At 46.4% G+C, this 24,345-nt stretch overlaps 1 pseudogene; it reads right to left on the bottom strand.

Annotated features, from left to right (window-relative positions):
* The window catches only part of LOC123727738 (vitamin K-dependent protein S-like), a 32,805-nt pseudogene extending 13,017 nt beyond the window's left edge, over positions 1-19,788 (bottom strand).
* Between the last annotated feature and the right edge of the window lie 4,557 nt (positions 19,789-24,345).

The raw sequence follows: 24,345 nt of genomic DNA, 5'->3' as shown, positions 1-24,345 counted from the left end.
GGGCCAGTCTACTCACGGTAGTCTACATTGAAGTGGGCCAGTCTACTCACGGTAGTCCACGTTGAAGTGGGCCAGTCTACTCACGGTAGTCTACGTTGAAGTGGGCCAGTCTACTCACGGTAGTCTACGTTGAAGTGGGCCAGTCTACTCACGGTAGTCCACGTTGAAGTGGGCCCGTCTACTCACGGTAGTCCACATTGAAGTGGGCCAGTCTTCTCACGGTAGTCTACGTTGAAGTGGGCCAGTCTACTCACGGTAGTCCACGTTGAAGTGGGCCAGTCTACTCACGGTAGTCTACATTGAAGTGAGCGAGTCTACTCACGGTAGTCCACGTTGAAGTGGGCCAGTCTAGTGTACACTACTCACGGTAGTCTATGTTGAAGTGGGCCAGTCTATTCACGGTAGTCTACGTTGAAGTGGGCCAGTCTACTCACGGTAGTCTACGTTGAAGTGGGCCAGTCTACTCACGGTAGTCTACATTGAAGTGGGCCAGTCTACTCACGGTAGTCCACGTTGAAGTGGGCCAGTCTACTCACGGTAGTCTACATTGAAGTGGGCCAGTCTACTCACGGTAGTCTACGTTGAAGTGGGCCAGTCTACTCACGGTAGTCCACGTTGAAGTGGGCCCGTCTACTCACGGTAGTCCACATTGAAGTGGGCCAGTCTACTCACGGTAGTCTACGTTGAAGTGGGCCAGTCTACTCACGGTAGTCCACGTTGAAGTGGGCCAGTCTACTCACGGTAGTCTACATTGAAGTGAGCGAGTCTACTCACGGTAGTCCACGTTGAAGTGGGCCAGTCTACTCACGGTAGTCTACATTGAAGTGGGCCAGTCTACTCACGGTAGTCCACGTTGAAGTGGGCCAGTCTACTCACGGTAGTCTACATTGAAGTGGGCCAGTCTACTCACGGTAGTCCACTTTGAAGTGGGCCAGTCTACTCACGGTCGTCTACGTTGAAGTGGGCCAGTCTACTCACGGTCGTCTACATTGAAGTGGGCCAGTCTACTCACGGTAGTCTACATTGAAGTGGGCCAGTCTACTCACGGTAGTCTACATTGAAGTGGGCCAGTCTACTCACGGTAGTCCACGTTGAAGTGGGCCAGTCTAGTGTTCACTACTCACGGTAGTCTATGTTGAAGTGGGCCAGTCTAGTGTTCACTACTCACGGTAGTCCACGTTGAAGTGGGCCAGTCTACTCACGGTAGTCCACGTTGAAGTGGGCCAGTCTACTCACGGTAGTCTACGTTGAAGTGGGCCAGTCTACTCACGGTAGTCTACGTTGAAGTGGGCCAGTCTACTCACGGTAGTCTACGTTGAAGTGGGCCAGTCTACTCACGGTAGTCCACGTTGAAGTGGGCCAGTCTACTCACGGTAGTCTCGTTGAAGTGGGCCAGTCTACTCACGGTAGTCTACGTTGAAGTGGGCCAGTCTACTCACGGTAGTCTACGTTGAAGTGGGCCAGTCTAGTGTTCACTACTCACGGTAGTCCACGTTGAAGTGGGCCAGTCTACTCACGGTAGTCTACGTTGAAGTGGGCCAGTCTACTCACGGTAGTCCACGTTGAAGTGGGCCAGTCTACTCACGGTAGTCCACGTTGAAGTGGGCCAGTCTACTCACGGTAGTCTACGTTGAAGTGGGCCAGTCTAGTGTACACTACTCACGGTAGTCTCGTTGAAGTGGGCCAGTCTAGTGTACACTACTCACGGTAGTCTACGTTGAAGTGGGCCAGTCTAGTGTTCACTACTCACGGTAGTCCACGTTGAAGTGGGCCAGTCTACTCACGGTAGTCCACGTTGAAGTGGGCCAGTCTACTCACGGTAGTCCACGTTGAAGTGGGCCAGTCTACTCACGGTAGTCTACGTTGAAGTGGGCCAGTCTACTCACGGTAGTCTACGTTGAAGTGGGCCAGTCTAGTGTACACTACTCACGGTAGTCTACGTTGAAGTGGGCCAGTCTACTCACGGTAGTCTACGTTGAAGTGGGCCAGTCTACTCACGGTAGTCCACGTTGAAGTGGGCCAGTCTACTCACGGTAGTCTACGTTGAAGTGGGCCAGTCTAGTGTACACTACTCACGGTAGTCTACGTTGAAGTGGGCCAGTCTACTCACGGTAGTCTACGTTGAAGTGGGCCAGTCTACTCACGGTAGTCCACGTTGAAGTGGGCCAGTCTACTCACGGTAGTCTACGTTGAAGTGGGCCAGTCTGGTGTACACTACTCACGGTAGTCTCGTTGAAGTGGGCCAGTCTAGTGTACACTACTCACGGTAGTCTACGTTGAAGTGGGCCAGTCTACTCACGGTAGTCCACGTTGAAGTGGGCCAGTCTACTCACGGTAGTCCACGTTGAAGTGGGCCAGTCTACTCACGGTAGTCTACGTTGAAGTGGGCCCAGTCTACTCACGGTAGTCCACGTTGAAGTGGGCCAGTCTACTCACGGTAGTCTACGTTGAAGTGGGCCAGTCTAGTGTACACTACTCACGGTAGTCTACGTTGAAGTGGGCCAGTCTACTCACGGTAGTCTACGTTGAAGTGGGCCAGTCTACTCACGGTAGTCTACGTTGAAGTGGGCCAGTCTACTCACGGTAGTCTACGTTGAAGTGGGCCAGTCTAGTGTACACTACTCACGGTAGTCTCGTTGAAGTGGGCCAGTCTAGTGTACACTACTCACGGTAGTCTACGTTGAAGTGGGCCAGTCTACTCACGGTAGTCTACGTTGAAGTGGGCCCAGTCTACTCACGGTAGTCCACGTTGAAGTGGGCCAGTCTACTCACGGTAGTCTACGTTGAAGTGGGCCAGTCTAGTGTTCACTACTCACGGTAGTCCACGTTGAAGTGGGCCAGTCTACTCACGGTAGTCCACGTTGAAGTGGGCCAGTCTACTCACGGTAGTCCACGTTGAAGTGGGCCAGTCTACTCACGGTAGTCTATGTTGAAGTGGGCCAGTCCCTCCCGGTGAAGTAGGTTCCTCTCTTCGTGCAGGAAACAGTGTTTGCTCTTCTTCCCCTGAATGACCTCCTTGACCCCGGGCGACCCCTGGTTCATCAGGTTCCACCACGGATGCAGACTCGTCCAGACGAGGGTTGATCTAGAACGGGGTCGTTACGTCAAACGTTATCAGGTGGTTGTGCGATGGTCGTTTTCGGTTATGGAATCATTATTTTTGCGGTTTGTTCTATGGTTTGTTCTATGGTTGTTCTTGGTCGTTTCTATGGTCGTTCTATGGTTTGTTCTATGGTTTGTTCTATGGTTGTGATATGGTTGTTCTATGGTTTGTTCTATGGTTGTTCTATGGTTGTGATATGGTTGTGATATGGTTGTTCTATGGTTTGTTCTATGGTTGTTCTATGGTCGTTCTGTGGTTTGTTCTATGGTTGTGATATGGTTGTTCTATGGTTTTGTTCTATGGTTGTTCTATGGTCGTTCTATGGTTGTTCTATGGTTGTGTATGGTTGTTCTATGGTTTTGTTCTATGGTTGTTCTATGGTTTTGTTCTATGGTTTGTTCTATGTCGTTTCTATGGTTGTGATATGGTTGTTCTATGGTTTTGTTCTATGGTCGTTCTATGGTTGTGATATGGTTTGTTCTATGGTTGTGGTGTTGTGGCAGCCGGGCTGTTCACGGTTTGATGAGCTGTCTGTGCGGTTGGGCAGCCCTGCGGTGTACACCTTGGTCTCCAGTTTCCCGTTAACGGACGTAAAGAGGCTCCCGGGGCTGTTGATGCTCATCACCGCTTCCTTACTGATCTTAACGCTGATGCTGGACTCCAGTTCATCTACTGAGATCTACAACAACACAACAACATCATTAACAACAACAACAACATTACACAACAACAACATTACACAACAACAACATTACACAACAACAACAACAACATTACACAACAACAACAACAACATTACACAACAACAACAACATTACACAACAACAACAACATTACACAACAACAACAACAACAACATTACACAACAACAACAACAACAACAACAACATTACACAACAACAACAACAACAACATTACACAACAACAACAACAACAACAACAACATTACACAACAACAACAACAACATTACACAACAACAACAACAACATTACACAACAACAACAACAACATTACACAACAACAACATTACACAACAACAACAACAACAACATTTACACAACAACAACAACAACAACAACATTACACAACAACAACAACAACAACATTACACAACAACATTACACAACAACAACAACAACATTACACAACAACAACAACATTACACAACAACAACAACAACAACATTACACAACAACAACATTTACACAACAACAACAAGAACATTTACACAACAACAACAACAACATTACACAACAACAACAACATTACACAACAACAACAACAACATTACACAACAACAACAACATTTACACAACAACAACAACAACAACAACAACATTACACAACAACAACATTACACAACAACAACAACATTACACAACAACAACAACAACATTACACAACAACAACAACATTACACAACAACATCAACATTACACAACAACAACAACATTACACAACAACAACAACATTTACACAACAACAACAACAACAACATTACACAACAACAACAACAACATTACACAACAACAACAACAACATTACACAACAACAACAACAACATTACACAACAACAACAACAACATTACACAACAACAACAACAACATTACACAACAACAACAACAACATTACACAACAACATTACAAACAACAACAACAACATTACATCATAATAATAAACTTTTATTTTTCTTAGGGTAGATCATCTTTAATATTGTGATATATTGTGGTATATTGTGATATATTGTGGTATATTGTGTAGATTGTAGTATATTGTGATATTTGGGTATATTGTGATATATTGTGATATATTGTGATATATTGTGGTATATTGTGATAGATTGTGGTATATTGTGATATATTGTGGTATATTGTGATAGATTGTGATATATTGTGGTATATTGTGATAGATTGTGGTATATTGTGATATATTGTGGTATATTGTGATATATTGTGATATATTGTGATATATTGTGGTATATTGTGATGATTGTGGCTTCTATCAATGTCATTTCCAACCCCCCATATATAAGAGTACTAGTTAAAGTTTGGACACACCTACTCAGTCCAGGGTTTTTTCTTTGTTTTTACTATTTCCTACGTTGTAGAGTAAACAAATCAAAATACATTTTATGTTTGAGATTCATCCAAGTAGCCACCATTTGCGTAGATGACAGCTTTGCACACGCTTGGCATTCTCTCAACCAGCATCACCTGGAATGCTCTGACAGCATTCTGCAGCGACACGCCATTCCATCTGGTTTGTGCTTGTTTTCCAACAGGACAATGACCCAACACACCTCCAGGCTGTGTAAGGGCTATTTCACCAAGAAGAGAGTGATGGAGTGCTGCATCAGATGACCTGGCCTCCACAATCACCACGACCTCAACCCAATTGAGATGGTTTGAGATGAGTTGAACTGAAGAGTGAAAGGAAAAGCAGCGGACAAGTGCTCAGCATATGTGGGAACTCCTTCAAGACTGTTGGAAAAGCATTCCAGGTGAAGCTGGTTGAGAGAATGCCAAGCGTGTGCAAAGCTGTCATCAAGGCAAAGGGTGGCTACTTTGAAGAATCTCAAATATAAAATATATTTAGATTTGTTCAACACTTTTTTTGGTTACTACATAATTCCATACGTGTTATTTCATAGTTTTGATGTCTTCACTATTATTCTGCAATGTAGAAAATAGTAAAAATAAAGAAAAACCCTTGAATGAGTCGGTGTGTCCAAACTTTTGACCGTTGCTGTACATACAGTTGAAGTCGGACGTTTACATACACCTTAGCCAAATACATTTAAAATCAGTTTCTCAGAATCCCTGACATTTAATCCTAGTAAAAAATTCCCTGTCTTAGATTATCTTTGAGTCCAGTGTTTGTTTCATCTCTGCGTCACGGTTTTGTTGTTTTTGCTTATTCAGTTTATTTATGTATTGCATAGTTTCACAGTGTAAATAAAAATGTGGAACGAGAACGACACACACACGCTGCACTTTGGTCTTTTGGTGGTGGGAGATTCTGTCACGGCTGGTCGTAAGAGAAGCCGAACAAAGTGCAGCGTGTCGTTCCACATTTTATTAGTAAAGAGGCACTGAGTTTGAATGTAGGCATTGAAATACATCCACAGGTACACCTCCAATTGACTCAAATGATGTCAATTAGCCTATCAAAGCTTCTAAAGCCATGACATTATTTTCTGGAATTTTCCAAGCTGTTTAAAAGGCACAGTCAACTTAGTGTATGGAAACGTCTGACCCACTGGAATTGTGATACAGTGAATTATAAATGAAATAATCTGTCTGTAAACAATTGTTGGAAAAATGACTTGTGTCATGCACAAAGTAGACGTTCTAACCGACTTGCCAAAACTATAGTTTGTTAACAAGAAATTTGTGGAGTGGTTGAAAACGAGTTTTAATGACTCCAACCTAAGTGGATGTAAACTTCTGACTACAACTGTAACATCACCACATCTTAACACTGGATTGAGATCAAACCCATCTGAGCGACAACAAAAAAGACAGGCAGTCAGGTTGGACAGACCCGGTAAAAGACAGGCAGTCAGGTTGGACAGACGGTAAAAGACAGGCAGTCAGGTTGGACAGACGGTAAAGACAGGCAGTCAGGTTGGACAGACGACTAATATAACCAGCTAGTTAGTGACAGTAAAAGACAGGCAGTCAGGTTGGACAGACGGTAAAAGACAGGCAGTCAGGTTGGACAGACGGTAAAAAGACAGGCAGTCAGGTTGGACAGACGACTAATATAACCAGCTAGTTAGTGACAGTAAAGGACAGGCAGTCAGGTTGGACAGACGGTAAAAGACAGGCAGTCAGGTTGGACAGACGGTAAAAGACAGGCAGTCAGGTTGGACAGACACTAATATAACCAGCTAGTTAGTGACAGTAAAAGACGGGCAGTCAGGTTGGACAGACGGTAAAAGACAGGCAGTCAGGTTGGACAGACGGTAAAAGACAGGCAGTCAGGTTGGACAGACGATAAAAGACAGGCAGTCAGGTTGGACAGGCGGTAAAGACAGGCAGTCAGGTTGGACAGACCGGTAAAGACAGGCAGTCAGGTTGGACAGACGGTAAAAGACAGGCAGTCAGGTTGGACAGACGGTAAAAGACAGGCAGTCAGGTTGGACAGACGGTAAAAGACAGGCAGTCAGGTTGGACAGAGCGGTAAAGACAGGCAGTCAGGTTGGACAGACGGTAAAAGACAGGAAGCAGTCAGGTTGGACAGACGGTAAGAACAGGCAGTCAGGTTGGACAGACGGTAAAAAGAGTCAGGTTGGACAGACGGTAAAGACAGGCAGTCAGGTTGGACAGACGGTAAAAGACAGGCAGTCGGTTGGACAGACGGTAAAAAGACAGGCAGTCAGGTTGGACAGACCGGTAAAAGACAGGCAGTCAGGTTGGACAGACGGTAAAAGACAGGCAGTCGGGTTGGACAGACGGTAAAAGACAGGCAGTCAGGTTGGACAGACGGTAAAAGACAGGCAGTCAGGTTGGACAGACGGTAAAAGACAGGCAGTCAGGTTGGACAGACGGTAAAAGACAGGCAGTCAGGTTGGACAGACGGTAAAAGACAGGCGGTCAGGTTGGACAGGCGGTAAAAGACAGGCAGTTCGGTTGGACAAGACGGTAAAAGACAGGCAGTCAGGTTGGACAGACGGTAAAAGACAGGCAGTCAGGTTTGGACACAGACGGTAAAAGACAGGCAGTCAGGTTGGACAGACGGTAAAAGACAGGCAGTCAGGTTGGACAGGCGACTAACATAAGCAGCTGGAGACAGTAGATGTAATCCACAACGCCACTCTTACCACATGCCACTGTCCGTCGTTGATGACCTTGCCCCGCTGGTGACCTTGAGTGAGTGCTGGTTCTTGAACTGGACTTGATCCGTCCTCCTCTCAGCCCCAGCATGAACCACGAGTCCTGGGAAGACTCTGCGTACAGAACCACCCCTTCCCGGATCAAACGTACGGAAGTCAAACTCCGTAGCGAACCTTGAAGACCAGATGATTTTAAAGAGGGTACAGCTGCGTAGTGAACAGGACTTCCACAGCAGTTATGTGTGTGCATGTCTGTCTCTACCTATATGTGTGCGTTTTAAACCCTCTTACTCGTGTTCTCCGGTAGTCTGAAGAGGAGGTATATGACAGGTCCTCCGGTGAATTGTTCTCCCAGGTGCAGCATCTCGGCGTGTTGTAGTCGTACAGCTGGACGCACACTGGGACCTCCTCACAGGAACGTCGATCCTCCGCTAACCGCAGACCGACGACCTTCGCAGCGGCAGGAGTAGCTACCCATCGTGTTCACGCACACGCCCTCGCACACGCCCACCTCGCACTCGTCGACATCTGCGGGGGACGACCACGAGCGTGACGGAGAGGGGTCGAGGTTAGAGGTCATTACAGGAGGTACAGAGGTCAGGGTTAAGATCAGTTGATTTACAAACGGATCCATTAGGGTCCTTGAATATAATTGTCTCTGACATTTTTTTTTATTTCGACAGATTGTGATGTTTAGAGGCGGCAGGTTAGCCTAGTGGTTAGAGCGTTGGGCCAGTAACCCAGCAGGTAGCCTAGTGGTTGGAGCGTTGGGCCAGTAACCAGCAGGTAGCCTAGTGGTTAGAGCGTTGGGCCAGTAACCAGCAGGTAGCCTAGTGGTTAGAGCGTTGGGCCAGTAACCAGCAGGTAGCCTAGTGGTTGGAGCGTTGGGCCAGTAACCAGCAGGTAGCCTAGTGGTTAGAGCGTTGGGCCAGTAACCAGCAGGTAGCCTAGTGGTTAGAGCGTTGGGCCAGTAACCCAGCAGGTAGCCTAGTGGTTAGAGGCAGGTTAGCCTAGTGGTTAGAGCGTTGGGCCAGTAACCAGCAGGTAGCCTAGTGGTTGGGCGTTGGGCCAGTAACCAGCAGGTTAGCCTAGTGGTTAGAGTGTTGGGCAGTAAACCGCAGGTGGGATAGTGGTTAGGAGTTGGGCCAGTAACCAGCAGGTATAGTGGTTAGAGTTGGGCCAGTAACCAGTAGCCTAAGTGGTTAGAGTTGGGCCAGTAACCCAGGTACCTATGGTTAGAGCGTTGGGCCAGTAACCAGCAGGTAGCCTAGTGGTTAGAGCGTTGGGCCAGTAACCAGCAGGTAGCCAGTGGTTAGAGCGTTGGGCCAGTAACCAGCAGGTAGCCTAGTGGTTAGAGCGTTGGGCAGTAACGCAGCAGGTAGCCTAGTGGTTAGAGGCAGGTTAGCCTAGTGGTTAGAGCGTTGGGCCAGTAACCAGCAGGTAGCCTAGTGGTTAGAGCGTTGGGCCAGCAACCAGCAGGTAGCCTAGTGGTTAGAGCGTTGGGCCAGTAACCAGCAGGTAGCCTAGTGGTTAGAGCGTTGGGCCGAGTTACCAGCAGGTAGCCTAGTGGTTAGAGCGTTGGGCCAGTAACCAGCAGGTAGCCTAGTGGTTAGGCGTTGGGCCCAGTAACCAAGCAGGTTAGCCTAGTGGTTGGAGCGTTGGACCAGTAACCGGCAGGTTAGCCTAGTGGTTAGAGTGTTGGGCCAGTAACCAGCAGGTTAGCCTAGTGGTTAGAGGGTTGGGCCAGTAACCAGTAGGTAGCCTAGTGGTTAGAACGTTGGGCCAGTAACCAGCAGGTAGCCTAGTGGTTAGAGCGTTGGGCCAGTAACCAGCAGGTAGCCTAGTGGTTAGAGCGTTGGGCCAGTAACCAGCAGGTAGCCTAGTGGTTGAGCGTTGGGCCAGTAACCAGCAGGTAGCCTAGTGGTTAGAGCGTTGGGCCAGTAACCAGCAGGTAGCCTAGTGGTTAGAGGCAGGTTAGCCTAGTGGTTAGGCGTTGGCAGTAACCCAGCAGGTAGCCTAGTGGTTAGAGCGTTGGGCCAGTAACCAGCAGGTAGCCTAGTGGTTAGAGCGTTGGCCAATAACCAGCAGGTAGCCTAGTGGTTAGAGCGTTGGGCCAGTTACCCAGCAGGTAGCCTAGTGGTTAGATGCGTTGGGCCAGTAACCAGCAGGTAGCCTAGTGGTTAGAGCGTTGGGCCAGTAACCAGCAGGTTAGCCTAGTGGTTGGAGCGTTGGGACCAGTAACCAGCAGGTTAGCCTAGTGGTTAGAGCGTTGGGCCAGTCAACGCAGGTTGGCCTAGTGGTTAGAGCGTTGGGCCAGTAACCAGCAGGTTAGCCTAGTGGTTAGAGCGTTGGCCAGTAACCCAGCAGGTAGCCTAGTGGTTAGCGCGTTGGGCCAGTAACCAGCAGGTAGCCTAGTGGTTGGAGCGTTGGGCCAGTAACCAGCAGGTTAGCCCTAGTGGTTAGAGTGTTGGGCCAGTAACCAGCAGGTTAGCCTAGTGGTTAGAGGGTTGGGCCAGTAACCCAGTAGGTAGCCGAGTGGTTAGAGCGTTGGGCAACAGTAACCAGCAGGTAGCCTAGTGGTTGGAGGCGTTGGGCCAGTAACCCGGCAGGTTAGCCTAGTGGTTAGAGTGTTGGGCCAGTAACCAGCAGGTTAGCCTAGTGGTTAGAGGGTTGGGCCAGTAACCAGTAGGTAGCCTAGTGGTTAGAGCGTTGGGCCAGTAACCAGCAGGAAGCCTAGTGGTTAGAGTGTTGGGCCAGTAACTAGCAGGTAGCCTAGTGGTTAGAGCGTTGGGCCAGTAACCAGCAGGTAGCCTAGTGGTTGGAGGCGTTGGACCAGTAACCAGCAGGTTAGCCTAGTGGTTAGAGCGTTGGGCCGGTAACCAGCAGGTAGCCTAGTGGTTAGAGCGTTGGGCTAGTTAACCCGAAAGGTTGCTAGATCGAATCCCGAGCTGACAAGGTAAAAATCTGTCGTTCTGCCCCTGAACAAGGCAGTTAAACCCCACTGTTCCTAGGCGTCATTGAAAGTAAGGATTTGTTCTTAACTGACTTGCCTAGTTAAATAGGTATCACGTCTTGACCATAGAAAGATGTTATTTTCTATGGTAGAGTAGGTCAGGGAGTGACAGGTTTTTTGTTTCTATGTTTTCTATTTCTATGTTTAGGTAAAAAAATGTTGTATTTCTATGTTGGGGGGGTTTTGTTTGGGATGATCTCCAATTAGAGGCAGCTTGTCCTCGTTGTCTCTAGAAATTGGAGATCAGATTTGGTAAGGTTTTTTTCACCCCACCTGGGTTTTGTGGGTGATTGTTTTTTGAGTTAGTTGTATGTTTCACCTCCACGTCACGGTTTTTGTTAGTTTGTTTGTTATTCTAGTTTCACAGTATAAATAAAACAGTGTGAGAACAACACACACACTGCACTTTGGTCCGCTCCTCCTTTCGTTGCAACCGTGACAAAAAGGGTTAAATAAAATAAAATGTTCCATGTGTGTGATAGTGTCTTTCTCGTGGTGGGTGCAGTGGAGTGGCATCTCACCCAAGCAGGACGTAAGGTGAAGTTGTAATTGAAGCCCGGGGACACTCGCAGACTCATACATGCCAGGGTTGTTGACACATTTAGCTGGTTCTTCACAGATACTGGGGTACAGCAAACACTCATTGATATCTGGAGAGGGGAAATACAGTTTAGCTGGTTCCACAGAGGATACTGGGGTACAGCAGATACCATCTGGAGGGGGAATACATTTAGCTGGTTCTTCAGAGATACTGGGGTACAGTCAGATACTATCTGGGATACAGGACATATTGACATGTTCAGTGTAGAGTTGTTAATATGGTTTGGTTTAGTCATGGAGACAATCACACAAACATTAACACAAGTGGGTGGGTGCACAAGCAGAAACAGTCATTGAGACTGAAGCCTGTTTCTGGTAACAGCGATGGTCAATGACCCTGAGGTTTAAGCAGGTCTTATGTACAGTGAGGGGAAAAAGTATTTGATCCCCTGCTGATTTTGTACGTTTGCCCACTGGTAAAGAAATGATCAGTCTATAATTTTAATGGGAGGTTTATTGAACAGTGAGAGACAGAATAACAACAAAAACAAAATCCAGAAAACGCATGTTCAAAATGTTATAAAATGATTTGCATTTTAATGAGGGGAAATAAATATTTGACCCCCTCTGCCAAACATGACTTAGTACTTGGTGGCAAAACCCTTGTTGGCAATCACAGAGGTCAGACGTTTCTTGTAGTTGGCCACCGGTTTGCACACACATCTCAGGAGGGATTTTGTCCCACTCCTCTTTGCAGATCTTCTCCAAGTCATTAAGGTTTTGAGGCTGACGTTTGCTTGCCTCGAACCTTCAGCTCCCTCCACAGATTTTCTATGGGATTAAGGTCTGGAGACTGGCTAGGCCACTCCAGGACCTTATTGTGCTATCTTCTTGAGCCACTCCTTTGTTGCCTTGGCCGTGTGTTTTGGGTCATTGTCATGCTGGGGATACTATCAATGACCCATTTTCAATGCCCTGGCTGAGGGAAGGATGTTCTCACCCAAGATTTGACCGAGTAATGTGCCCGTCGATCGTCCTTTGATGCGTTGAAGTTGTCCTGTCCCCTTAGGAAAAACACCCCCAAAGATCATAATGTTTCCACCTCCATGTTTGACGGTGGGGATGGTGTTCTTGGGGTCATAGGCAGTGCATTCCTCTCTCCTCCAAACACATGAGTTGAGTTGATGCCAAAGAGTCTCCATTTTGGTCTCATCTGACCCACAACACTTTCACCCAGTTGTCCTCTGAATTATTCAGATGTTCATTGGCAAACTTCGACGGGCATGTGAGATGTGCTTTCTTGAGCAGGGGGACCTTGCAAGTAGCTGCAGGATTTCAGTCCTTCACGGGTGTAGTGTATTACCAATTGTTTTCTTGGTGACTATGTTCCCAGCTGCCTTGAGATCATTGACAAGATCCTCCCGTGTAGTTCTGGGCTGATTCTCACCGTTCTCATGATCTTCGCAACCTCCACGAGGTGAGATCTTACATGGAGTCCCCAGGCCGAGGAGATTGACAGTTCTTTTGTGTTTCTTCCATTTGGTGAATAATTGCACCAACTGTGTCCCTTCTCACCAAGCTTTTGCTTAGCGATGGTCTTGTAGCCCATTCCAGCCTTGTGTAGGTCTGCAATCTTGTCCTGTTTGACATCCTTGGAGAGCTCTTTTGGTCTTGGCCATTGTGGAGAGTTTGGAATCTGATTGATTGATTGCTTCTGTAGACAGGTAGTCTTTTATACAGGTTCAAGCTGAGATTAGGAGCACACCAGAGTGTGCTCCTAATCCTCAGCTACGACCTTGCAGGAAAGACACCTGGGAGCTCAGAAATCTTTTCTGATTGAGAGGGGGGGTCTACTTATTTCCTCATTAAAATGCAAATCAATTTATAAGATTTGTAACATGTGTTTTTCTGGATTGTTATTCTGTCTCTCACTGTTCAAATAAACCTCCCATATACAATTATAGACTGATCATTTCTTTTCCAGTGGGCAAGCGTACAAAATCACAGGGGATCAAAATACTTTCCGCCACTGTAACACTGCTGGTCTGCTATTCTGCTCTGTTAGTCTAAATTTAAATTCGGGCCTGCAAATCTGGAGTCTGAACTGAAGTTTGGGCCTGCAACTCAACTCTAGATTCTAAACTAGATTCTAAACTACAGTCTAAGCTATAGTCTATTAGAACCTGTTACCCACTGTACATTGGATCTATATACTACCTGTTACCTGTACAGTGGATCTATATAACACTACCTTAACCTGTACAGTGGATCTATATAACACTACCTGTTACCTGTACAGTGGATCTATCCTCAACAGAACCTGTTACTGTACAGTGGATCTATATAACACTACCTGTAACCTGTACAGTGGATCTATAACAGTAATTATTACCTGTACAGTGGATCTATACCAACAGAACCTGTTACCTGCGTTGAATCTATAACGCACTACCTTTTCTGTACAGTGGATCATATAACACTCTGTTACTTATTACAGTTGGATCTATATAACACTACCTGTAACCTGTACAGTGGATCTATATAACAATGATTGTTACCTGTACAGTGGATATAAGCAGAACCTGTTACCTGTACAGTGGATCTATATAACACTACCTGTTACCTGTACAGTGGATCTATGCTCATGAACTATTACCTGTACAGGTAGATCTATAACATTAATTGTTACTGCAACACAGTGGATCTATAACAGTAATTGTTACCTGTGCAGTGGATCTATATAACAGAACCTGTTACCTGCTTCAGTGGATCTATATAACAGAACCTGTTGCACTGTACAGTGGATCTATATAACACTACCTGTTACCTGTACAGTGGATCTATATAGCTTTGCCTGTACCTGTACAGTGGATCTATATAACACTACCTGTAACTTTACACTTTGCAGTGGATCTGTATAACACACCTGTTACCTGCAGTGGATCCTCATAACAGAACCTGTTATAACACAGGCGGATCTGTGTGGCACTACCTGTAACCTGTACAGTGGATCTATGTAACATTAATTGTTACCGCACGTGGATCTATAATGAGGCTGTTACCTGTACATTGGATCTATATAACACTGCCTGGTGCCTGTACAGTGGATCTATACTCAACACTATCTGTTACCACCCTTTACAGTGGATCACTATAACACTACCGCAACCTTGTACAGTGGATCTATATAACAGTAATTGTTACCTGTACAGTGGATCTATATAACAGAACCTGTTGCCTGTACAGTGGATCTATATAACACTACCTGTTACCTGTACTAGTGGATCTATATAACAAGAACCTGTTATAACAGTGGATCTATATAACAGTAATTGTTACCTGTACAGTGGATCTATATAACAGTAATTGTTACCTGTACAGTGGATCTATATAACAGAACCTGTTACCTGTACAGTGGATCTATATAACAGAACCTGTTACCTGTGCCGGTGGATCTATAACACTACCTGTTACCTGTACAGTGGATCTATATAACACTACCTGTTACTGTGCAGTGGATCTATATAACACTACCTGTAACCTGTACAGTGGATCTATATAACACTACCTGTTACCTGTACAGTGGATCTATAACAGAACCTGTTACCTGTACAGTGTGGATCTATATAACACTACCTGTAACTTATATACAGTGGATTTATATAACAAGTAATTGTTACCTGTACAGTGGATCTATATAACAGAACCTGTTACCTGTACAGTGGATCTATATAAGCAAAGACCTGTTACACAATGGATCTATATAACAGAACCGATACCTGTACAGTGGATCTATAACACTACCTGTTACCTGTACAGTGGATCTATATAACAGTAATTGTTACCTGTACGGTGGTCTATATAACAGAACCTGTTACCTGTACAGTGGATCTATGGCACTACCTGTAACCTGTACAGTGGATCTATAACAGTAATTGTTATATTTACAGTTTGGATCTATATAACAGAGACCTATTGCCTGTACGATGGGTCTATATATAACAGAACCTGTTACCTGTACAGTGGATCTATATAACACTACCTGTTACCTGTACAGTGGATCCTCTGGCAATGATATTACCTGTACAGTGGATCTATATAACACGAACCTGTTACCTGTACAGTGGATCTATAACGAACCTGTTGCCTGTTACGATAGATCTTCAACAGACCTGTATATACCAGTCAGATCTCTCATAGAACCTGTTTTACTCTTTGCAGTGGATCTGCTGTACACTACCTGTTACCTGTACAATTGGATCTATATAGCAGTTGGTATTACCTGTACGGTGGATCTGTATATTTTCTATAGCAACCTGTACAGTGGATCTATATAACAGTAATTGTTACCTGTACAGTGGATCTATATAACAGAACCTGTTACCTGTACGAGTGGATCTATAACAGACCTGGTGCCTGGCGCAGTGATCTATATAACAGAACCTAACACCTGTACAGTGAATCTGCGCACTACCTGTTGCCTGTACAGTGGATCTATATAACAGTAATTGTTACCTGTACAGTGGATCTATATAACACTACCTGTTACCTGTACAGTGGATCTATATAGCAGTAATTGTTACCTGTACAGTGAGATCTATATAACACCTGTTGCGCTGGCCTGTTGGATCTATATAAACAGTAATTATTGCCTGTACAGTGGATCTATATAACACTACCTGTTACCTGTACAGTGGATCTATATAACAGTAATTGTTACCTGTACAGTGGATCTATATAACACTATAATATGATGGATCTATATAACACTACCTGTTACTGTGATGGATCATATATAACAGACCTGTGCTGAGTGGATCTAATATAACACTACCTGTTACCTGTACAGTGGATCTATATAACACTACCTGTTACCTGTACAGTGGATCTATATAACGCACCACATATATTACCTGTACAGGTAGATCTATATAACAATGGTATTACCTGTACAGTAGTTCTATATAACACTACTGTTTACCTGTACAGTGGATCCACAACACACCTGTTACCTGTACGGTGGATCTATAACAGTACCTGATACCTGTACAGTGGATCTATATAACAGAACATGTTTACCTGTACAGTGGATCTATATAACATTCTCTTTTCTTTTTAATTAGATCTATAACACTATAACCTGTAACAGTGGATCATATAACAGTAATTGTTACCTGTACAGTGGATCTATATAACACTACCTGTTACTGTGCAGTGGATCTATATAACAGTAATTGTTACCTGTACAGTGGATCTATAACACTACCTGTTACCTGTACAGTGGATCTATCTGGCAGTAATTGTTACCTGTTACAGTGGATCTATATAACACTACCTGTTGCCTGTACAGTGGATCTTGTCGTTGGTTCTGAACCGGTACTGAAACTTTTCATGCCTGTACAGTGGATCTTGTCGTTGGTTCTGAACCCGGTACTGAACACTGTTACCTGTACAGTGGATCTTGTCGTTGGTTCTGAACCGGTCTTTTCACACTGTTACCTGTACAGTGGATCATCGTTGGTTCTGAACAGGTCTGACCATCATCACACATACAGCGGAAGGAACCGGGGAGTTGTAACACTTCTGAACGCCGGCCTGGGTCGAACGCGGTAGATGTCACGATCAATAAAACAATCAATAACGTCATTATTCAATAATAACAAAAACATGGATTTATTGACTATAAACTTCTGTTCTGTTCTGGAAGGAGCATTCGTAAATCAGCAACATCAGCAGCTTTCACAATAGCTGTTGAGGGCGGATTCAAACCAGCGACCAAGTATTAAGCCAGGACCCAGTATTAAGTAAGGACCCAGTATTAGCTGAGACCCAGAAGCCAGGACCCAGTATTAAGCCAGGACCCAGTATTAAGCCAGGACCCAGTATTAAGCCAGGACCCAGTATTAGAAGTAGGTTGATGTTAAGCCAGGACCCAGTATTGGCCAGGACCCAGTAGCCAGGACCCAGTGATAAAGTAGGACCCAGTATTAAGCCAGGACCCAGTGTTAAAATGGACCCAAGTGTTGAAAGCCAGGACCCAGTATTAAGCCAGGACCCAGTGATAGGCCAGGACCCAGTATTAGAAGTAGGACCCAGTATTAAGCCAGGACCCAGTATTAAGCCAGGACCCAGTATTAAAGCCAGGACCCAGTATTAAGTAGGACCCAGTATTAAGCCAGGACTCAGTATTAAGCAGGACCCAGTATTAAGCCAGGACCCAGTATTAAGTAGGACCCAGTATTAAGCCAGGACCCAGTATTAGCCAGGACCCAGTATTAAGTAGGACCCAATATTAAGCGGGACCCAGTATTAAGTAGGACCCAGTATTAAGCCAGGACCCAGTATTAAGCCAGGACAGTATTAATAGGACAGTATTAAAGCCAGGACCAGTATTAAGCCAGGACCCAGTATTAGTAGGACCCAATATTAAGCCAGGACCCAGTATTAAGTAGGACCCAGTATTAAGCCAGGACCCAGTATTAAGCCAGGACCCAGTATTAAGTAGGACTGATATTAAGCCGGGACCAATGATAAGCCAGGACCCAGTATTACCAGTAGGTGAAGTTTGGGACCCAGTTTTAAACTAGGACTGATATTAAACTAAGGACTGATATTAAGTAGAACCAGTATTAAACCAGGACCCATTAAATTGGACGGTATTAAGCCAGGACCCAGTATTAAGCCAGGACCAGTATTAGAAGTAGGACCCAGTGATGATGAGGCCAGGACCCAGTATTAAGTAGGACCCAGTATTAAGCCAGGACCCGTGCTGTGGGACCCAGTATTAAGCGGGACCCAGTATTAAGCAGGACCCAGTATTAAGCCAGGACCAATTAAGCAGGACCCAGTTTTAAGTAGGACCCAATGTTCAAACCCAGGACAGTATTAAGCCAGGACCCAGTATTAAGCCAGGACCCAGTATTAAATGGGACTGATATTGCAAATGGACTGTTAAGCCAGGACCCAGTATTAGTAAGGATCCGAAATATTAAACCGGACTGATATTAAGTAGGACCCAGTATTAAGGCAGATTCCAGTATAAGTAGTGCTATAAGTATTAAATAGAAACCAGTATTAAGCCAGATACAGTATTAAGTAGGACCCCGGTATTAGTGGACCCAGTAAGCCAGGGCTGAAGTATTAAGTAGGTTAGCCTTAAGCCAGGACCCAGTATTAAGTGGGACTAGTAAATAGCCCAGGACCCAATGCATTAAGCCCAGGACCAGTATTAAGCCAGGACCCAGTATTAAGCAGGACTGACCAGGAAAGATCTTTAGTATGGGGAAACCTGTCCCTGTCTGGTACCTACCATCCTCTGGCCATGGAGCGCCAGCCTGGTGAAACTGACGGAGGAAGGATACCTGTCTAACCCTGTCTGTCAACATTTCATCCTTCTGAGCCTTGGACCCTTCCAGCCTGAGTGGAGCACTGACAGGCTGAGAAGGGACACCTGTCTAACCCTGTCTGTCTGGTGGTATACCTACCATCCTCACAGCGCGGGCCCTTCCAGCCTGAGTCGACACTGACAGGCGAAGGACACCTGTCTAACCCTCCTCTTATCTCTGGTACCTACCACCGTCCTCACATGCATGGGCCCTTCCAGCCTGGTGACACTGACAGTGAAGGGACCTGTCTAACCCTGTCTGTGTTTCATCCTCTGGCCTTGGGCCCTTTCAGCCTGGTAATTAGAGCACTGACAGGCGGAAGGACACCTGTCTAACCCTGTCTGTCTGGTACCCCCTACCACTGCATCTCTGTGCAGGGCCCTTTCAGCCTGATGCGACACTGACAGGTGAAGGACACCTGTCGGCCTATACCATGCCAGGGTGCCTACCATCACTCACAGCGGAGCCCTTTTAGCCTGAGTCGACACTGACAGGTGAGAGGGACACCTGTCTAACCCTCTGTCTGGTGCCTACCATCCTCACAAGTGGGCCCTTCCAGCCTGGTTGAGCACTGACGAACGGGACACCTGTCAGCACCTGTCTGTCTGGTACTTTCTTCATCCTCTTGTTGGCAGGGCCCTTCAGCCTGAGTCGAGCACTGACTTAGGTGAAGGACACCTGTGTCTTAACCCTGTCTGTCTGAAATTTTTACCACCATCCTCACAACGCGGGGCCGCTGCAGCTGTTCGACACTGACAGGTGAAGGACACCTGTCTAACCCTCATCTGTCTGGTACCTACCATACTCACAGCCAGCGAGGGCCCTTCAGCCTGATGGAAGCACTGACAGACAGAGGACACCTGTCCACAACCTGTCTGTCTGGTTACCTACCATCCTCCTGAGCCATGGGGCCCTTCCACCACACAGCCTAGTCGACACTGACAGGTGTGGGACGCCTGGCCATCGATGCAGCGTTCAGAACCCCTTGTAACACGGAAGCCAGGCACTGGTCACTGATCTCTGCAGAACTAACACACACACACACACACACACGCACACGCACGCACACACACACGCACACACACACACACCCACATATATACGCCACACACACACACGACGCACACGCACACACACACACACACACACTGGTATCATACAGGTATCCAGACAGGACTATACAGAACACATACAGAGAAGGTATCTGAACGGGACAGGACTATACAGAACACATACAGGTATCCAGACAGGACAGGACTATACAGAACACATACAGGTATCCGAACAGGACTATACAGAACTTACATACAGGTAACCAGACAGGACATGAATATACAGAACACATAAGGGTATTCAGACAGGACAGCTTATTGCTTAAGAAACATACAGGTATCGAGACAGGACAGGACTATACAGAACACATACAGGTATCGAAAGACAGGACTATACAGAACACATACAGGTATTCAGACAGGACCTTTTTAGAACACATACAGTAACCAGACAGGACTATACAGAACACATACAGGTATCCAGACAGGACATGACTATACAGAACACAACAGGTATCCAGACAGGACTATACAGAGGACATACAGTTATCTGAGCAAGGACTATACAGAACACATACAGGTATCCAGACAAGACATGACTATATAGAACACATACAGGTATCCAGACAGGACTATAAAGAACATATACAGGTATTCAGACAGGACTATACAGAACACACACCCAGGTATCGAAACAAGGACTATACAGAACACATACAGGTATCCAGACAGGTAACATGAATATACAGAACACATACAGGTATCCAGACAGGACATGACTATAAAGAACACATACAGGTATTCAGACAGGACAGGACTATACAGAACACATACAGGTATTCAGACAGGACATGACTATACCTGGTGGCCAATACCCTACCCCTAAACCAGGGTCAAGCATGCGGCCGGTGGGCTGGCACCCTACCCCTAAACCGGGGGTCAAACATACGGCCAGGTGGGGCTAGCACCCTACCTAAACCAGGGAGTCCAAAACATACGGCCGGTGAATGACATCCCCTACCTAAACCAGGGTCCAAACATACGGCCGGTGGGCCAGCACCCTACCCTAAACCCGGGGAGTCAAACATACGGCCCGGTGAGCCAGCACCTACCCTAAACCAGGGAGTCAAACATACGGCCGGTGGGCTGGCACCCTACCTAAACCAAGGGAGTCAGGCATGGCCCACGGTGGGCCAGCACCCCCTACCCTAAACCAGGGGTCAAACATGACCCGGTGAGCTGGCACCTACCTAAGCAGGGGGAGTCAAACATACGGCCCGGTGGAGCTGACACCTACCCCTAAACCAACCCGTGGCCCTAACATCTGAACCCCAAACCACCGTCTCTAACCTTTACCAACCTTTGACACAAGTCCTGACCATCTCCCAACGTTTACCAACCTTTACACAGGTGCTGACCATCTCTAACGTTTACCAACCTTTGACACAGTCTGACCATCTAACCTTTACCAACCTTTGACACAGGTCCTGACCATCTCTAACGTTTACCAACCTTTGGCACAGGTCCATATGACCATCTCTACGATTTACCGGCCTTTGACCAAGTCCTGAGAGTTTTGAAGGGACGCTGGAGTCTCCAGAAGTTGTGGTTGTTGCAGTGCCCACACAATGCGAAGCCAGATAAGCTGAAACACAATACAGTGGGGTTTATATCAGCTAGCATCAGTCACTCCGAACTTCACAAACATCTCTGAAGCTGGAGGGTCATATCTCCTCACTAGCTTTAGTCATATCCATCAGACAGCAACACAATACAGTGGGGTTATATTATCTGGCATCAGTCGTGTATCATCGAACAACCCAATACGGTGGGGTTATATTAGCTGGCATCAGTCTTATCATCGAACAGCAATACAGTGGGGGTTATATTGGCTGGCATCCAGTCGCCATCATCGAGACAGCAATACTAGTGGGGTTATATTAGCTGGCACATCGGTCATATCATCGGACAGCAATACGGTGGGTTATATTAGCTGGCATCGGTCGTCTCATCAGGCAGCAATACAGTGGGGTTATATTAGCTGGCATCGGTCCGCTCGTCGGGCGGCAACACGGTGGGGATTATGTTGGCTGGCGTCAGTCATGTCGGACAGCAACTTTGGTGAGGTTATATTATTCGGCATCGGTCTATCTGTCAACGACGGCAACACAGTGGGGTTATATTAGCTGTCTCATATCATCGGACGGCAATACAGTGGGTTATATTGGCTGGCATCAGTCGCATCATCAGACGGACAGCAATACGGTGGGGTTATATTAGCTGGCATCAGTCATATCATCAGACGGACAGCAACTTCCAGTGGGGTTATATTGGCTGGCATCCAGTCATCATCAATTGACAACAGCAACACGGGTTTTATATCAGCTGGCATCGGTCGCGTCGTCGGGACGGCAACACAGTGGGTTATATTAGCTGGCATCAGTCATATCATCAACAGAAGCACCTGGTGGTTATATTAGTGGCGTAGTCGCGTACATCGACCAGACAGCAACACGGTGGGGTTATGATTAGCTGGCATCAGTCGTATCATCGGACAGACACAACGACAGTGGGGTTATGTTAGATGGCATCCAGTGCTTATCATCAAGACGGACAGCAGCACAGTGGGGTTATATTAGCTGGCATCGAGTCGCACATCGGACAGACAGCAACACAGTAGGGGTTGGCTTGCAGCTGGCATCAGTCATATCATCAGACAGAAGCTTTAACCCCGTGGTTTGCGTATTAGCTGGCATCAGTCCTTGTCATCAGGCGGACAGCAACACGAGGTGGGGTTATGTTAGCTGGCATCAGTCATATCATCAGGTGCAACAGCAATACGGTGGGGTTGTTATATTAGCTGTCGGTCATATCATCACACAGCAATACGGTGGGGTTATATTGGCTGGCATCAGTCGCGTATCATCAGACAGGCAACAACAGTGGGGGGTTTATATTGGCTGGCATCAGTCATCATCAGACGAACACTGGCAACGGTTTATATCAGCTGGCATCAGTCATATCATCGGACAGACAGCAACACAGTGGGGTTTATGTTAGCTGGCATCAGTCATATCATCGAATAGCTTATGCGGTAGGGGTTATATTGGCTGGCATCCAGTCATATCATGGGCAGACAGCCAGCAATACAGTCGGGGTGTAATTGGTGGCATCGGTCATATCATCAGACGGACAGCAACACGGTGGGGTTATATTAGCTGGCGTCATCATATCGTCCCAACAGCAACACGGGTGGGGTTATATTAGCTGGCATCAGTCATATCATCAGACAGCAACACGGGGATTGCCAGGGATTTATATTAAGCTGGCATCAGTCATATCATCCGAACCGAACAGCAACACAGTGGGGTTATATTAGCTGGCATAAGGTCGTGATGGTCGGGTAACGCTTAACACGGTGCGGTTGTCTTAGCTGGCATCAGTCATATCATCAGACGACAACCCAGCAACACAGGTGGGGTATGCTATTTCAGCAGTATATTGTGGCATCAGTCATATCATCAGAACGCCAGCAACACAGTGGGGTTATATTAGCTGGCATCATAATCAGGGGTTAATAGTAATCAGTCATATCATCAGACAGACAGCAACACAGTGGGGTTATATTTAGCTGGCCAGTCATATCATCAGACAGACAGCAACACAGTGGGGTTATATTAGCTGGCATCGGTCACGCCATCGTCAGACGAACCTTAGCAACACGGTGGGGTTATATTGGCTGGCATCCGGTCGTATCATCGGTGAACAGACAACAACACGGTGGGGTTATATTAGCTAGCAATCAGTCACATATCATCAGACAAAGACAAAGTAACACAATTTGGTGGGATCATATTAGCTGGCATCAGTCTGTATAGTAACTACTTTGAGAAAATGAGGCTGAGGTTTAGCTAGATTCTGTATCACTAGATGTTACTAATGTAAATGTGGGTGAAAACACTTCAGCTGAGTGCAAGAACGGTTGAAAGCTTTCTAACATATTAAGGATAGAAATATTCTGTAAAAAACCCGAAAAGAGGAGACATTAATCAGCTACGTCGACACTGAGCCGTGAGGAGTAGATCACAAGCGTAGACAAACACACGTGGGAACGGAATCCAATGACCTGGAGTCTGTTACATACACACACACACACACACACACAGACACGCACACGCACACACACACAGACACACACACACACACACACACACACAGACACACACAACTCTGCACAGACACGCACACACCCACACACACACACACACACACACACACAGCACAGACACACACAGACGCACACACACACACACACAACACACACAGACACGCACCACACACACACACACAGGCGCATACACACACACACACACACACACACACACACACACAACACAGACACACACACACAC

This window comes from Salmo salar, chromosome ssa16 (genome assembly GCF_905237065.1).
Source record: "Salmo salar chromosome ssa16, Ssal_v3.1, whole genome shotgun sequence".
In the NCBI taxonomy this organism is placed as follows: domain Eukaryota; kingdom Metazoa; phylum Chordata; class Actinopteri; order Salmoniformes; family Salmonidae; genus Salmo; species Salmo salar.
The sequence above is the reverse complement of the archived record's forward strand: the minus strand, read 5'-3'. Positions and strand labels throughout refer to the sequence as shown.